At 42.5% G+C, this 18,542-nt stretch overlaps 1 long non-coding RNA gene across 1 annotated transcript in view; it reads right to left on the bottom strand.

The window, feature by feature from the left end:
* Positions 1–421: 421 nt before the first annotated feature.
* The window catches only part of LOC118946084 (uncharacterized), a 37,787-nt gene continuing 19,666 nt past the window's right edge, over positions 422–18,542 (bottom strand). Inside the window, exon 3 of the long non-coding RNA XR_005041270.2 lies at positions 422–3,391. This is a non-coding gene — a long non-coding RNA (uncharacterized LOC118946084). The remainder of the gene's footprint in view (positions 3,392–18,542) is intronic.

Genomic DNA, 18,542 nt, shown 5'->3' with positions numbered 1-18,542 from the left:
ACATCACTCCTGCAGTAATGTTACTGATTGATGACATCACTCCTGTAGTAATGTTACTGATTGATGACATCACTCCTGTAGTAATGTTACTGATTGATGACATCACTCCTGCAGTAATGTTACTGATTGATGACGCCACTCCTGCAGTAATGTTACTCATTGATGACACCACTCCTGCAGTAATGTTACTGATTGATGACACCACTCCTGCAGTAATGTTACTGATTGATGACACCACTCCTGTAGTAATGTTAAGCATTGATGACACCACTCCTGCGGTAATGTTACTCATTGATGACGTCACTCCCACAGTAATGTTACTGATTGATGACGTCACTCCCACAGTAATGTTATTGATTGATGACGTCACTCCCACAGTAATGTTATTGATATCATCCATTTTTCTGAACATGAAAATTAATTTTTATTTTTTATTTAACCGAAAAGTATATAAATTAAGAAGGGACATGAAATCCAATCAAATCATTACATGATCATTGAATCTAACACAGGTAAAAATGTAAATGTCCTAATCGATGTTCTATTCTATCCATAGAATACTACATTCACTACTTTCGACAGAGGCCCATAGAGGGAACTACGTAGGGAATATCAAATCAAATCGTATTAAGTCACATGCGCCGAATAAACGCTTACTTACGAGCCCCTAACAAACAATGCAGTTAAAAAAATAATATGAATGAGAATAAGAAGTTTAAGTAACAAGTAATTAAAGAGCAGCAGTAAAATAACAATAGCGAGGCTATATACAGGGGGCTACCAGTACAGAGTCAATGTGCAGGGGCACCAGTCAGTTGAGGTAACTGAGGTAATATGTACATGTAGGTAGAGTTATTAAAGTGACTATGCATAGATGATAACTACAGAGAGTAGCAGCGTAATAAAGGGGAGCGGGGCAATGCAAATAGTCTGGTGGCCATTTGATTAGCTGTTCAGGAGTCTTATGGCTTGGGGGGGTAAAAGCTGTTTAGAAGCCTCTTGGACCTAGACTTGGCGCTTCGGTACCATTTGCCATGCGGTAGCAGAGAGAACAGTCTATGACTAGGTTGGCTGGAGTCTTTGATCATTTGTAGGGCCTTCTTCTGACAACGCCTGGTCCTGGATGGCAGGACGCTTGACCCCAGTGATGTACTGGGCCGTACACACTACCCTTTGGAGTGCCTTGCAGTCGGAGGCCACTGAGGACCCATGCCAAATCTTTTCAGTCTCCTGAGGGGGAATAGGTTTTGTTGTGCCCTCTTCACACGTACATATTACCTCAATTACCTCGACTAACCAGTGCCCCCGCACATTGACTCTGTACCGGTGCACGCTATATATAGCCTTGCTATTGTTATTTCCTGCTGCTCTTGAATTATTTGTTACTTTTATTTATTTTTCTTATTATTATTATTTATTTTTACTGCATTTGTTGGCTTGGACCTAAGCATTTCACTGTAAAGTCTAAACCTGTTGCATTCGGCACCTTTAGATGTGTCAGGACCACTAAAACGTTCTGTATACTATATATATATACACTATATGTATACTATGTATCTATGTGCAGCTGTATGAAAATAGTCCTTTCAATTAACTCTCTTATTCAACGTATCAACACTCATTTGAATCCATCCCTAGATACTAAACAGTGTACCTCATCAGTCCATTAGTTTTCCAGACAGAGGAGAGTCAGATAGTGTCAACTGAGACAATAATGGATATATACACAGTCCTGGGTATAGTCTAATTAGTCCCTTGTAAATGCATGGCAATCAATGGAAGACCTACATTACTCTGCCAGTCAGGTCCTGTCTTATTCCATGTGAAAAAATGACATTGGTATGTAGCTACAAAGATTTTATTTTTAAACCTGTGGATATTTCATTTTGTAATGATCCTTGCATAGTTAGGTTTGTTACAATCTCCTCCAAGTGGGTTGATTAACCCTATTGGAGCAGTGGTTAGGAAGTTTTCCCTACAGAGCTGGGTTTTGAGAGTCGTCGCCCCCCCCCCCACCCCTTTCACTTCTGCTGTTTACCACAATGTGAACTTGTTGGCCTCATGCTAGCGTTTACGTTCGTTATGTGTCTCTCCGGTCCTAGTGCCCGTTGGCTCCAAGAACCCAGACATTACCATATCCCTAAAGGACTGTGTTGATTCTGTATAGATCTCCCAGTCTCCATCCCAAATGGCACCCCGTTCCCTTTAAAGTCCACTGTTTTTGATCTGGGCCAATAGGGCTCTGTCAAATGTACATAGTATGTATAAGCTGGAAGTAGAAGCCTAAGTGTTATTGTTTATTAGTTTACTCCAATTGGGGGAGGGGTGGTATGGTTTGTGGGTAATAATAAAGGTATATATATTCTAAAAAGATGCGTATATATGTATGCATGTTTATGTATATATATGTGGGTATGTGTATATATGTATAAATATAGATATTTACCCCTAAAAATACATGGGGGATTGGAAATAATGCAGAGGATTACATTGATGGAAACGACAATCTATCCTCAATATTTAAGCTGATTCCCCTCCCATAATAAATAATAATAATAATAATAATAATAAAATTAACAAAGAAATGTCCAGCACTGAAATGACAAATTAAGTTTGTCATTTCCTGTTTACTTCTGGGCGATTGCCATTAACAATTGTGATTACTCTTGTGCCAAGGAAGGAAACAAAGTCTCCTCCCTCTGATTCCGCTAATTTCCCCCGTGTTTCTATGACGGCCAAAAAGGACAATTTTTGTTTTCGTGAATTTTTACGATAAAGCCATTTTTGACTTTGAAGTTGTGGAATTTGGTGGAAATCGTTCATCATCCGGACATTGGGGTTGAAAATCACAGCACCATCTTCGCCCAATCATGATTCATCCAAATAATCAGAAACATAAACACCAAACCAGGAACTACTGTTGCTCGTAATCACATAATTACACTTGAGCCTTCTCACTGTTTTATCTGTCCAAGAGAATCTGTCCACGAGGGATTATAAGGAACCTAATCATCTGATGCTAGCTTCAAATGTTAAGTTTCCAGCCAGGAACAACAGCTCTGGAAACATTGAATTCTTGGAAAACAGCAATATAATTTCGCTCCTGGCTTTTATTTGTGATTAACTGCAGTGGCCTGACCAGTGGTATACAAACTAGCCAAGGTTATACCTTGTAATTTATTGAATGATTCTTTTTTTTTTTACTCCATGGTTTTCTTTTGATTCTCCTTCCTCTTCTTCTTTTCTTCATTACTCAGCCTTGGAGGGTGTTGTTAAGCTTTCTGTTGTTTTTTTTTCTTGTCTTGGAAACCTAAGCAAAGTCAGTCAGCATAGGGCAATGGAGGCTGGTGTGAAGCCTGTGGCCATGTCTTAGCCCACGTGTTTCCAAGGCCTAGAGGAAATCAAACAAACATTACACAGCAAACAAACACAGCTGAGCTAATAAACCCTGATAACCTTACAGGCAAACATTAGACACCTGCATTCGTTTGCCAGAAATCCAAGAACTGTACAAGATTCAGGAAAAAAAAAGATAATGTTGTTTTTCTCTATTCACACCCCTGTTAAACATAAGTAGAGTTTTAAGAATCCCTGAATAGTCATATCGTAATACTGTTGTTATACACTGAATGTACTAAATATGAAGAACACCTGCTCTTCCCATGACAGACTGACAAGGTGAATCCAGGTGAAAGTGATGATCCCTTATTGATGTTAACTAAATCCACTTCAGTCAGTGCAGATGAAGGGGAGGAGACGGGGTTAAAGAAGGATTTTTAAGCCTTGAGACAAGCGAGACATGGATTGTGTATGTGTGCCATTCCGAGGGTGAATGGGAAAAACAAAAGATTAAAGTGCCTTTGAACGAGGTAAGGTAATAGGTGCCAGGCGCGCTAGTTTGAGTGTGTCAAGAACTGCAACGCTGCTGGGTTTTTCACGCTCAACAGTTTACCGTGTGCATTAATTAAGAATGGACCACCATCCAAAGGACATCCAGCCAATTTTGACACAACTGTTGGAAGCATTGGAGTCAACATGGGCCAGCATCCCTGTGGAATACTTTCAACACCTTGTAGAGTCCATGCCCCCGACGGATCAAGGCTGTTCTGTGTTCCTAAGGTTTTGGTTTACACCCAAAGAATGTTTATCTTATATGGGTTGATGCTTGCTTCAAGAGTTGTACTGAGTGATTTTAATGGGCATGGGAGTTATGCTATGTATGTCAATGCTTAACTGTTGACTGTTGGTGAACGTTGTACTCAGTGTAATTTAATTACTTTTCTCCATTGTGAACTTTGACACTAAGATGAATTTGCTGTTGGACTTTTTACTTACCCACAAACACACAACATATTTGCAGACCAACACCTATATATATATATATATATATACACAGTGGATTCAGAAAGTATTCAGACCCTTTAACTTTTTCCACATTTTTATGCCTTATTCTAAAATTGACTAAAATGTTTATTTTTTTTCCCCTAGTTGATCTATATACTATATACCAAAATGGCCAAGCAAAAAAACAGGTTTTTAGATATTTTCGCAAATGTACCCGTAAAACACCAGTCTCAGTGAAGAGACTCCGGGAGGCTGGCCTTCTAAGCAGAGTTGCAAAGAAAAAGCCATATCTCAGACTGGACAATAAAAAGAAAAGATTAAGATGGGCAAAAGAACACAGACACTGGACAGAGGAACTCTGCCTAGAAGGCCAGCATCCTGGACTTGCCTCTTCACTGTAGACGTTGACACTGGTGTTTTGCGCGTACTATTTAATGAAGCTGCCAGTTGAGGACTTGAGAGGCATCTGTGCATCTGTTTCTCAAACTAGACACTCTAATGTTCTTGACCTCTTACTCAGTTGTGCCCCTTGGCCTCCCACTCCTCTTTCTATTCTGGTTAGAGCCAGTTTGCGCTGTTCTGTGAAGGGAGTAGTACACAGCGTTGTACGGGATCTTCAGTTTCTTAGCAATTTCTCGCATGGAATAGCCTTCATTTCTCAGAACAAGAATAGACTGATGAGTTTCAGAAGAAAGTTATTTGTTTCTGGCCATTTTGAGCCAGTAATCGAACCCACAAATACTGATGCTCCAGATACTTAACTAGTCTAAAGAAGGCCAGTTTTATTTCTTCTTTAATCAGGACAAAAGTTTGGTTCCAGTAGTTTCAGCTGTGCTGACATAATTGCAAAAGGGGTTTCTAATAATCAATTAGCCTTTCAAAATTATAAACTTCGATTAGCTAACACAACGTGCCATTGGAACACAGGAGTGATGGTTGCTGATAATGGGCCTCTGTACGCCTATGTAGATACTCAAAAAAAAATCAGATGTTTCCAGCTACAATAGTCATTTACAACATTAACAATGTCTACGCTGTATTTATGATCAATTTGATGTTATTTTAATGGACACATTTTTTTGCTTTTCTTTCAAAAACAAGGATATTTCTATATGACCCAAAAATGTTGATCGGTAGTGTAAGTATTACTCACTACTCTGTTGAAGCACCTTTGGCAGCGATTAACGCCTCGAGTCGTCTTGGGTATGATGCTGCAAGCTTGGCACACCTGTATTTGGGGAGTTTCTCCCATTCTTCTCAGCATCTCAACCTCTGTCAGGTTGGATGGGGAGGGTCGCTGCACAGCTATTTCCAGGTCTCTGAAAATAGCTTTGTTCGATTGGGTTCAATTCCAGGCTCTAGCTGGGCCACTCAAGGACATTCAGAGACTTTCCCCGAAGCCACTCGTGCATTGTCTTGGCTGTGTGCTTAGGCTTGTTGTCCTGTTGAAAGGTGAGAGCACTCTGGAGTAGGTTTTCATCAATGATCTCTATGTATTTTGCTCCGTTCATCTTTCCCTCGATCCTGACTCGTCTCACAGTTCCTGCTTCTGAAAAAAATCCCCACAGCATGATGCTGCCACCACCATAAGGATGGTGCCAGGTTTCCTCCAGACGTGATGCATTCAGGCTAAATAATTCAGTCTTGGTTTCATCAGACCACAGATTCTTGTTTCTCAACGTCTGAGAGTACTTTAGTGCCTTTTGAAAAACTCCAAACGGGCTGTCTTGTGTCTTTTACTGAGGAGTGGCTTCCGTCTGGCCACTCTACCATAAAGGCTTCATTGGTAGAGTGCTGTAGAGATGGTTGTCCTTCTGGAAGGTTCTCCCATCTCCACAGAGGAACTCCAGAGCTCTGTCAGAGTGACCATCGGGTTCTTGGTCACCTCCATGGCTAAGGCCCTTCTTCCACGATTACTGAGTTTGGCCGGGTGGCCAGCTCTGTGAAGAGTCTTGGTGGTTCCAATATTCTTCCATTTAAGATTTATGCAGGCGACTGTGTTTTTTGCTACCCTTCCCCAGATCTGTGCATCAACAAAATCCTGTCTTGAAGCTCCTCGGACAATTCCTTGGACCTCATGGCTTGTTTTTGCAGTGACATGCACTGTCTACCTTATATAGACAGGTGTGTGCCTTTCCAAAATCAATGGAATTTAACACAGGTGTACTCCAATCAAGTTGTAGAAACATCTCAAGGATGATCAATGGATAAACCTGATCTCAATTTGAGTCTCATAGCATAGCCTCTGAATACTTATGTAAGGTATTTTAAAAAAAACATTTTTATTGCTAAAAAATGTGAAAAACCTGTTTTCGCTTCGTCATTATGGGGTATTATGTGTAGATTGATGAGTGGAAAAAGGTTTTAATCCATTTTAGAATAAGGCTGTAACATAACAGTATGTGGGACAGGTCTAAGGCTATGAATACTTTCTGAATGACGTACTAATTATATGTTTATCAAAAACATGAGGATGTTTGAAATCTAGTGTTGGGGATTAGTGAACCAAATGTAGTTCAACTAGAAATGAAGCTATATGTTGCAGTAGTTTGGGAATAGCTTTACTAAATTTAAATGTAGGTAGTGTTTTCAGTAGTTAATTACTATGCCATGTAGCGGTGTAGCTAACTAATGGAACTACATACTACTGTTTTACCATGTAGCGGTGTAGCTAACTACTGGAACTAAACACTACTGTTTTACCATGTAGCGGTGTAGCTAACTACTGGAACTAAACACTACTGTTTTACCTATAGCGGTTAAGCTAACTACTGGAACTAAACACTACTGTTTTACCATGTAGTGGTGTAGCTAACTACTGGAACTAAACACTACTGTTTTACCTATAGCGGTTAAGCTAACTACTGGAACTAAACACTACTGTTTTACCTGTAGCGGTTAAGCTAACTACTGGAACTAAACACTACTGTTTTACCTGTAGCGGTTAAGCTAACTACTGGAACTAAACCCTACTGTTTTACCTGTAGCGGTGTAGCTAACTACTGGAACTAAACACTACTGTTTTACCTGTAGCGGTGTAGCTAACTACTGGAACTATTAACATACACTGCCAATAGAAAGTATTCACACCTCTTGACTTTTCCCACATTTTGTTGTGTTACAGCTCTGAATTAAATTGAGATGTTCTGTCACTGGCCTACAAACAATACCCCATAATGTCAAAGTGGAATTATGTTGAAATAATAATAACAATAATAATAATAATAGCTAAAATGTCTTCAGTCAATTATTCAACCTGTCACACCCTGACCGTAGTATACTTTGTTTTCTTTATTATTTTGGTTAGATCAGGGTGTGATGAGGGTGATGTATGTGTCTAGGGGTTTTGTCTGTCTATGGGTGTTTACTAGTCTAGGTGTTATGCATGTCTACGGTTGCCTAGATTGGTTCTCAATTAGAGGCAGCTGTTTATCGTTGTCTCTGATTTGGAACCATACTTAGGCAGCCATATTCCTTCTGTATTTTGTGGGTTATTGTCTACGTGTTAGTTGCCTGTGTCTGCACTTATCATATATAGCTTCACGCTCGTTTTGTAAGTTTGTTTAAGTGTTCTTCCTTTCATTAAATAAGAAGATGTATTCATCTCACGCTGCGGCCATGGTCTCGTCCATTCAACGAACGTGACATAACCCTTTTGTTATGGCAAGCTTAAATACGTTCAGGAGTGCAGATGTGTTTAACGAGTCACATAATAAGTTGCATGGGCACTGCGTGTAATAATAGTGTTTAACATGGTTTTGAATGACTACCTCATCTCTGTACCGCCACACATACAACTATTTGTAAGGTCAGGTCCCTCAGACGAACTGTGAATTTCATGAATTTCATACACAGATTCAACCACAAAGACAAGGGAGGTTTTCGGATGCCTCGCAACTAAGGACACCTATTGGTAGATGTGTTAAAAAAAACAAAGGAGACTTTGAATATCCCTTTGATGGTGAAGTTATTAATTACACTTTGGATGATGTATCAATACACCCAGTCATTACAAAGATACAGGCGTTCTTCCTAACTCAGTTGCCCGGAGACGAAGGAAAACACTCAGAGATTTCACCATGAGGTCAAAGGTGACTTTTTAAACAGTTACAGAGTTGAATGGCTGTGATAGGAGAAAACTGAGGTTGGATCAACAACATTGTAGTTAGTCCGCAATACTAACCTAATTGACAGAGTGAAAAGAAAGAAGCCTGTACAGAATAGAAATATTCCAAAACCAAAACATCCTGTTTGCAACAAGGCACTAAAGTGTGGCAAACGTATTAATTGTATGTCCTGAATACAGAGCGTTATGTTTGGGGCAACTCCAACACAACCCATCACTGAGTACCACTCTTCCTATTTTCAATCATGGTGGTGGCTGCATCATGTTATGGATATGCTTGTCATCGGCAAGGACTAGGGAGTTTTTTTAGTATTAAAAAATAAACAGTATAGAGCTAAACACAGGCAAAATTGTAGAGGAAAACCTGGTTCAGTCTGCTTTCTAACAGACACTGGGAGACAAATTCGACTTTCAGCAGGACAATAACATAAAACACAAGGCCAAATATACATTGGAGTTGCTTACCGAAACAACATTGAATGTTCCTGAGAGGCCTAGTTACAATTTGGGACTTTAATTGGCTTGACAATCTGTGGCAAGTCTTGAAAATGACTGTCAAGCAATGATAAACAACCAACCTGACAGAGCTTGAATAATTGTTTTGATAATAATGTGCAAATATTGTACAATCCAGGTGTGTAAAGACTTACCCAGAAAGACTCACAGCTGTAAAGACTCACAGCTGTAAAGACTCACAGCTGTAAAGACTTACCCAGAAAGACTCACAGCTGTAAAGACTCACAGCTGCCAAAGGTGATTCTAACATGTATTGATTGACTCAGGGGTGCGTGAATACTTGTGATATTTCATTTACAAATACATTTTCAAAAACTTTCTAGGAACATGTTTTTCCCTTTCTCATTATGGGATATTATATCTAGATGGGTGAGAGAAAAACAATATTGAAATCCATTTTGAATTCAGGCTGTAACACAACAAAATGTTGAATAAGTCAAGAGGTATGAACATTTTATGAAGGCACTGTATGACCCCAACATGATCTGTCCTTGGAAGTTGTAGTGTATGACATATTAGACTTACATATGATAATTTTGCACAAAATTGTTTGGATTTAGAAACTTTAGTTAATTAAACTATGTATACAAAAGTATGTGGACTTCCCTTCAACTTAGTGGATTTGGCTATTTCAGCCATTCCCGTTGCTGACAAGTGTATGAAATCGAGTACAAAGCCATGCAATCTCCATAGACGAACATTGGCAGTAGAAGGGCCTTACCGAAGAGCTCAGTGACTTTCAACGTGGCTCTGTCATAGGATGCCACCTTTCCAACAAGTCAGTTCGTCAAATTTCTGCCCTGCTAGAGCTGTACAGCTGTTATTATGAAGTGGAAATGTCTAGGAGCAACAACGGCTCAGCTGCGAAGTGTTTGGCCACACAAGCTCAAAGAACAGGACTGCCAAGTGCTGAAGCGCATAGTGTGGAAAAATCTCCTGTCTTCGGTTGCAACACTCACTACCGAGTTTCCAACTGCCTCTGGAAACCACGTCAGCACAATAACTGTTCGTCAGGAGCTTCAGGAAATGAGTTGCCATGGCTGAGCAGCAGCATACAAGCCTAAGATCACCATGCGCAATGCCAGGTGTCGGCTGGAGTGGTGTAAAGCTCGCCACCATTGGACTCTGGAGCAGTGGAAACACTTTCTCTAGAGTAATGAATCAAGCTTCACTATCTAGCAGTCCGACGGACGAATCTGGGTTTGGCGGATGCCAGGAGAAAGCTACCTGCCTGAATGCATAGTGCCAAATATAAAGTTTGGTGGAGGAGGAATAATGGTCTGGGGCTGTTTCATGGTTCGGGCTAGCCCCCTTAGTTCCAGTGAAGTGAAACGGTCCATGCAGAAATGGTTTGTTGAGATCGGTGTGGAAGAACTTGACTGGCCTGAACAGAGCCCTGACCTCAACCCCATCAAACACCTTTGGGATGAATTAGAACGCCGACTGCATGCCAGGCCTAATCGCCCAACATCAGTGCCCAACCTCACTAACGCTCTTGTGGCTGAATGGAAGCAATTCCCCGCAGCAATGTTTCATCATCTAGAGCAGGGGAGTCAAACTCAAATACCCAGTGGGCCAAAATGTAAAACCTGAACAAAGTCACGGGCCAACATTGAACAAATTAACCTTTTAATATGGACCCAAACAAGTTTTGCTTTAACATTGAATATGGAACAAGCATCGCTTATTACCATACAATATATAATTTAATAGTGGAGACATGCAAAATCGAATTTCAAATGAAAAAACACATCAATGGCATTCATTTATTAAATAAATAAAATTTAAATAAAAATTGTATGCCTCTTTTCTATTTGCAGCCTTCTGATTTAAATACCAAAATAAACTTTTTCCACTGGCTAATAATTGTACAAATAAAATGATAATAAATCAATCAACCATTCAAGCCCATGCCTTGTAGCAAGAAAAAGTGCATAAAGAAAACGTTAATTATTGCACACTGGTCTAATCTGATGTGCCCAAGCCAGATACCTGGCATCTCTTCTTGGATGCTAGTTCATCAATGTCTGGGCTCCAGCTGAGCTGAAGAAATCCTCAGTATCGAGCGAAGATGTTCATCAGTCAGACGTCTCCTGTGAGTTGTTTTGGTCATCTTCATCGAGGAGAAAAGTTGCTCGCATAGATAAGTGCTGCCGAACATGGAGAGTATCTGAGCAGCTTGGGTGCGGAGCTGAGGCATTGTGTCAGGGATGAACCGTGGAAACTGTGCGGCGCCCACAGCATCATACTTTGACTTCAGCGTGTCGTTGCACTGGAGTTCAATCAGCTCCATTTGGATGTTGGTTGGTGCATTTTCCACATCAACTGCGAAGGGATTACTAGGCAGTTCAAACTTGCATTTCTGGGCATCGAAGTCGGCAAATCGCCGGCTAAACTCAGCGGCGAGAACACTGAGTTTTTCAGCAAACTGTGCGCATGGGAACACGGCGGTAGAGATCTGCGCTTTTATGGATTGGCAGCAGGGAAAATGGCAAGGGTTTCCTTGCAGCATCTGATTCTCCCACAGGCACAGTTTAGTTTTGAAGGCCCTCACTGCAGCGTACATGTCTGTGATGATGCGCCCCCGCCCCTGAAGCTGCAGGTTCAGCGCATCGAGATGGCTCGAGATGTCACAGAGAAAGGCCAGCTCACACAGGAACTTTTGCTCCCGGAGCTCTGCTGTATCCTTCCCTTTGGTTTCCAGGAATTGACATATTTCCTCACGCAGCTCGAAACATCTATTCAGTACTTTTCCTCTGCTTAGCCATCTCACCTCTGTGTGATACGGCACGTCTGCGTATTCCGAACCACACTCCTCCAGAAAAGATTTAAACTGGCGGTGATTTAGACCTTTGGCTCTTATAAAGTTAACTACCTGTGTTACTGTGGTCATAACATGTTCCATCTTTAGGGCTTTGGCACACAGTGCTTCCTGATGTATGATGCAGTGGTAAACAGTTAGCTCACCTGCACAGTTCTCTTCCCGCATCTTCTCCCGAACCATGCCCACCAGTCCACTCTTTTTACCGCACATCGCTGGCGCACCATCTGTCGTTAATCCAACGAGTTTATCCCACGGCAGCTTTATTTCAGTTACACATTTGGAAACCTCCTCAAAGATTTCCTTTCCTGTGGTTGTGCCATGCATTGATTTGAATCCTAATAGCTCCTCCGTAACACACAGATTTGAGTCCACTCCACGGATGAAGACTGACAGCTGAGCAGTATCAGATGCGTCGCAGCTCTCATCCACAGCGAGGGAGAACGCAACAAAATCTTTTCCCTTTTCCATCAGCTGGTCATACAGATTGGTGGCAAGATCACATGTGCGATCAGCTACTGTGTTCCTGCTCAGGCTCACGTTTGAAAATGCTTGTTTTTTCTCTGGGCATACGAGGTCACAAACCTTCATCATGGACTTTTTCATGAACTCTCCCTCATTAAAGGGCCAGGCTGATTTTGCGATCTCTGCTGCCACTATATAACTGGCCTTTACAGCAGCCTCGCTTTGTGATGTGGCCTTTTTTTTAATATTCTGTTGTGAAACCAAACTTCTTTTCATCTCCTCTACTTTCTGGCTCCTTTGAGTCATGTCCAGGTCCTTGTATTTGTCATGGTGTTTCGTTTCATAGTGTTGTCTAATGTTGTACTCCTTACTTACAGCCACGTTGACTCCACAAACAAGACAAACAGGTTTGTCTTTTACATATGTAAACAGATATTCTGCCTCCCACTTGTCCAGAAAGCTCCTGTTTTCTGCCTTTCTTTTCGCCATTTTTGGGAAGGGTTAGCTCGCTGACAGTTGTAGCGTCTATGTTGCTATGACTACTGTCACAGAGGAGAGAGCGTTTCTGGGTCCTGTCCTGATTGGCGCGCGAAAACAGCAGAGCATTATGGGATTCGTAGTATTAGTGGTGAATGTGCTGTATAATACCGGCGGGCCAGCTCTAGTAGTAATTTGGTATTGTCTCGCGGGCCAAATATAATTACCCCGCGGGCCAAATTTGGCCCACGGGCCAGAGTTTGACACCCATGATCTAGAGGAAAGCCTTCCCAGAAGAGTGGAGGCTGTTATAGCAGCAAAGGGGGGAGGACCAACTTCATATTAATTACCATGATTTTGGAATGAGATGTTTGATGTGCAGCTGTCCACATACTATTGGTCGTGCAGTGTGTATTTGTCTTAAGGGTAGCTTTAACTTGCTTAAGGGTAGCTTTAACTTACTTAAGGGTAGCTTTAACTTACTTAAGGGTAGCTTTAACTTACTTAAAGGTAGCTTTAACTTACTTAAGGGTAGCTTTAACTTACATCAGTGTAAAATAAATGATTACTTGGTCAACCATATTTTCAGAGTAGCTTCCCACCACTGTTGAAATCTTACATATTCCATCGAGCTCACTATCACGTCTGTGAAATAGACGAAGGTCTCTCTGAAGCTTTTGTTTAGCGTCGTCCATTTTGAGACGAGCCAATGATGGTCATGCATGAAGGCCCTTTCTATTTTGAATGGCAAACAGGTGTATTGGATAGAAACTGAATGGTGCATGTTCGTATGACAAAGGTCAAACCTGGTTACTGTCACTCTCTCTGGCCATCTCTCAACAAGCCCATTTCTGTTTTCAAAAAAAATTAACAGCTATAGCTTTGTTCATTCTTTTCCTCCACTGTCTCTCAAAATGACAGCTTCTATCTCTTGAGATCCTTCAGAGAGACATAGAAAGAGCGAAATAAAAAGAGAACTGCATGGAGAAAGTTGCTATGGATACTTACACGGCCCATAAGGTTTGATAAAGAAGGGTTTGTCTGCATTTATCTAACTGAAAATGTCTCCTTTGGTACTTTCTTTAGCCCAGTCATGTATTTGACACCCAGACAACCCTCCTATGTCGCCGTAAAAAGCATAATATTGTAATACCAATATTAACAATTGAGGTGAAGTGATCAAAAGCCAGGAAATCAATAGCGGGGATTTTGAAATGGTTGTTGAACAGGAAAGATTCGAGAAGAAAAAGCTGGCAAATGCATTGTGCTTCTCTTCAGATGGGTTGAGCTGTAAAGTTAAAAGGATAATATAACGACGTGGTCATCTAAAATGGTGCGAAACGATGAATCATTTTTTTTTTTTTTTTTAAGAACCTGAAATGTTAATATACGGGAGGCATACCTTGCAATTTACCTCCCTTAGCCTTCCAACCCTCCCGATCCTGGCCCAGCTGTAGTCCACTGATAAGGTATATTAGTGTGTGCTTTTCCTTCCAATCGTTTCTCTTCAAGGGATACGTCTTAAATGGCACTCTATTCCCTATCTAGTGCACTACTTTAAACCAGGGCCCGTAAGGATAGGGTGCCATTTGGGACGCACCCCTAAAGTGTAGGTAATGAGTCATGGATCCAGCGGAGAAGCCTACAACATGCAGATTGAAGTCAGCGTTATAGAGGAAAACTCCATTTGATCTGTAGAGGAAACAAAAGCCTTGTACCCCTGTCTGTCTGTAGACCCGACTGCCTCACAGTTTACTCTCTACAGGTTCTCGTGATTTTACATTTGGCAGGAAATGACCAGAGACTGTGGCTGTGATGCCACCTTGTTCCTGTAGTGCACTACTTTTGACCAGGCATACCACAGGCATGTAGTGAAACCAATTTTGTTTGTAAGAGGATTGATGATTTTTTTAAAATATTCCTCTCCTTTATTGCTTCCTGTTGTTTCTTACTACTTTAAAAGGGATTGTTTTACTGTGTGTCTCGATTGTAAATGCACTTTAAAGTGAAGTTTGTTCTGATGTCTTTAGATTATCAATCAAATTTTTTCCCCTATTTTGATCATCAGAACCTACCGTTTTTTTTTATATATATATACGCAAACTTAATTTAGAAATACCGGAGTCTGATAAGGAATAGTAAAACAGGAACTGATGTTCAGGTTTGATCTGATACAGCTGCAAACTATTAGGATGTTTCCTTACAGCCATGCGTAATCCCCGGGATAAACACTAGCAGGTTGACGTTTATTGTCATGAGTATTTCCCTGGGGGCAGAAATGAGAGATTTCTGCTAGATGTGGGCCAGCTGCAAAGTCAAAATGGTTCTGTTCAATCTGCATGGCGGAAGTTCAGCTGTACAGCGTGATGGAAATTTAAAGGCAATGTTCCCACTTTAGCGGAGACTGCATTCACGGTCACTTATGCATATCAGTTGGCTCAATATGAAATTGCCTTTAAATTTATACTGCAAAATATGTCATGCTTCAGCTTGAATGGAGCCCCAAAACTGTCTACATTATAAAAATTAATGAAAACAAAAATTAGCTTTTGGGTCTTAATTGGAGGTTAGGGTTAGGCATTATGGTTAATGTTAGGGTTAGTTTTAAAATGAGATTTTGGGTCTTAATTGGAGGTTAGGGTTAGGCATTATGGTTAATGTTAGGGTTAGTTTTGAAATGAGATTTTGGGTCTTAATTGGAGGTTAGGGTTAGGCATTATGGTTAATGTTAGGGTTAGTTTTGAAATGAGATTTTGGGTCTTAATTGGAGGTTAGGGTTAGGCATTATGGTTAATGTTAGGGTTAGTTTTAAAATGAGATTTTGTGACTTTGTGGCAGTGCCAGCTAGTGACCACTCTGCAAAGCTGCCTCCAGAACAACATTCATGACACACAAAAAAAAAACGTTAACCTGCTACACACTTTGAGCTAAATTCTACTTTGACATATGCCGTAAGTACATATACTTGGACCTTCCCGTAGATCACTTATTAATAATGAATTGTGATCCATTGACAATTGGTGCATTGATGGAAAATATAAAGGAGAAGTTCAGGATTTGACCCTCCATACACCCTCTTCTTATAGTGAGGATTGTCCTGACTGATTAAAAAAAAAAAACGCACTGCTTGTCTCTCCTAAAGTTTGTTTTGGGGAGTAGAGTAGCAAAATAGCTCTTTGAATAAAGCATGAGGAGTTTTGTGCCTTTTTATAACGCTTGAAGGCTTTCACATTAGCATTTCTTAAACATGCCTTGAAGAAGTCCTAAATTGACAAACAGTATATAATTAAGAATACGTAGATCAAAGCCCTTTCAGGTCTACCACAGACAGCTCTATAGCTGTGGCCTTATTGAATAGAACAGGATGTAAAAGAGTTATGGCAAATCTGTACGCTATATAGTGTTCCTGAGATGATATAACAACAGTAACTCTCCCTTTGCATATCCAGGTCAGTGCTGGATGTAGGTCTACACATCAAGTTCATTACTTTATTTCTACCAATCAAAAAAAAGTACACACTTGAATTGTAAACTAGGCTGGTTCTGTCTCTCTTTAATATTTTATTTTACTTTCCACCTCATGCCATAGAACACTGGCTATGTCCCAATGGCACCACATTCCCTATGTAGTGCACTACATAACCAGGACCTACAAGGCTCTGGTCAAAAATGTGTGAACTATTTAGGGAAGAGGGTACCATTTGGGAACAGAGTGTGAAACACTATTTGCACTGAACAACACCTGCCCTACTGGTTCCCGCTGTCTTAGTGGGTAAGGAGTGTGGCACCTACTACAGGGGGATAGATGGAAGGTAGGAGGAGGATAGATGGAGGGTGGGAGGCGGATAGATGGAGGGTGGGGGGAGGGAGGGGGATAGATGGAGGGTGGGGGGAGGGTGGAAGGGGATAGATGGAAGGTAGGAGGGGATAGATGGAGGGTGGGAAGGGGATAGATGGAGGGTGGAGGGAGGGAGGGGGATAGGTGGAGGGAGGGAGGGGGATAGATGGAGGGTGGAGGGAGGGGGATAGATGGAGGGTGGGGGGAGGGAGGGAGGGGGATAAATGGAGGGTGGGAAGGGGATAGATGGAGGGTGGAGGGGAATAGATGAAGGGTGGGGGAGGGAGGGGGATAGATGGAGGGTGGGAAGGGGATAGATGGAGGGTGGAGGGGGATAGATGGAGGGTGGGAAGGGGATAGATGGAGGGTGGAAGGGGATAGATGGAGGGTGGGGGGAGTGATAGATGGAGGGTGGAAGGGGATAGATGGAGGGTGGGAAGGGGATAGATGGAGGGTGGGGGGAGGGAGGGGAATAGATGGAGGGTAGGAAGGGGATAGATGGAGGGTGGGGGGAGGGAGGGGGATAGATGGAGGGTAGGAAGGGGATAGATGGAGGGTGGGGGGAGAGAGGGAGGGGGATAGATGGAGGGTGGGAAGGGGATAGATGGAGGGTGGAAGGGGATAGATGGAGGGTAGGGGGAGGGAGGGGGATAGATGGAGGGTGAGAAGGGGATAGATGGAGGGTGAGAAGGGGATAGATGGAGGGTGGGAAGGGGATAGATGGAGGGTAGGGGGAGGGAGGGGGATAGATGGAGGGTGAGAAGGGGATAGATGGAGGGTGAGAAGGGGATAGATGGAGGGTGGGAAGGGGATAGATGGAGGGTGGGGGGAGGGAGGGGGATAGATGGAGGGTGGGGGGAGGGAGGGAGGGAGGGAGGGCGATAGATGGAGGGTGGAAGGGGATAGATGGAGGGTAGGAAGGGGATAGATGGAGGGTGAGAAGGGGATAGATGGAGGGTGGGGGGAGGGAGGGGATAGATGGAGGGTGGGGGGAGGGAGGGAGGGAGGGAGGGAGGGAGGGAGGGAGGGAGGGAGGGAGGGAGGGAGGGAGGGAGGGAGGGAGGGAGGGTGGGAAGGGGATAGATGGAGGTTGGGAAGGGGATAGATGGAGGGTGGGGGGAGGGAGGGAGGGAGGGCGATAGATGGAGGGTGGAAGGGGATAGATGGAGGGTAGGAAGGGGATAGATGGAGGTTGGAAGGGGATAGATGGAGGGTAGGAGGGGGACAGTTGGAGGGTAGGGGGTGATAGATGGAGGGTAGGGGGTGATATATGGAGGGTAGGGGGTGATAGATGGAGGGTAGGGGGTGATAGATGGAGGGTAGGGGGTGATAGATGGAGGGTAGGAGGGTGACAGATGGAGGGTAGGAGGTGATAGATGGAGGGTAGGAGGGTGACAGATGGAGGGTAGGAGGTGATAGATGGAGGGTAGGAGGGGGATAGATGGAGGGTAGGAGGTGATAGATGGAGGGTAGGAGGTGATAGATGGAGGGTAGGAGGTGATAGATGGAGGGTAGGAGGTGATAGATGGAGGGTAGGAGAGGGTTAGATTGTCTACATCCCATCTGGAAACCCATTTCACATAGGGCTCTGGTCAAAAGTAATGCACTAGGGAATAGGGTGCCATCTGGGATGAACACTAAGTGGTTGGGTATATGTTGGTGGACGAGGAGACAGGTGGAGGCTGGCTGTTGTTTAGGAAACCTTGTCTGAGGGTTAACAGGTTCAAAACAAGGTGATTTGTTGCAGGAAAGCAGCGTTAAACTGACAAAGGTGATCAATTGTTACATGGTGGAGGGGACATTGACCTCTGATGACCTCTGATGACCTCTGATGACCTCTGAAGGCACACTAACATCCCCTTTTTGACCACTGATTTCTGGAGTATTAAACATACATATTGGGCCCTAACTTTCCAAATGGATATCTATTTCATTCCCCAATTTATTTGAAATAC

Source organism: Oncorhynchus mykiss, chromosome 25 (genome assembly GCF_057628025.1).
Source record: "Oncorhynchus mykiss isolate SJ-2025 chromosome 25, ASM5762802v1, whole genome shotgun sequence".
NCBI lineage: Eukaryota > Metazoa > Chordata > Actinopteri > Salmoniformes > Salmonidae > Oncorhynchus > Oncorhynchus mykiss.
This window is presented reverse-complemented; position numbering and strand designations above follow the sequence as displayed.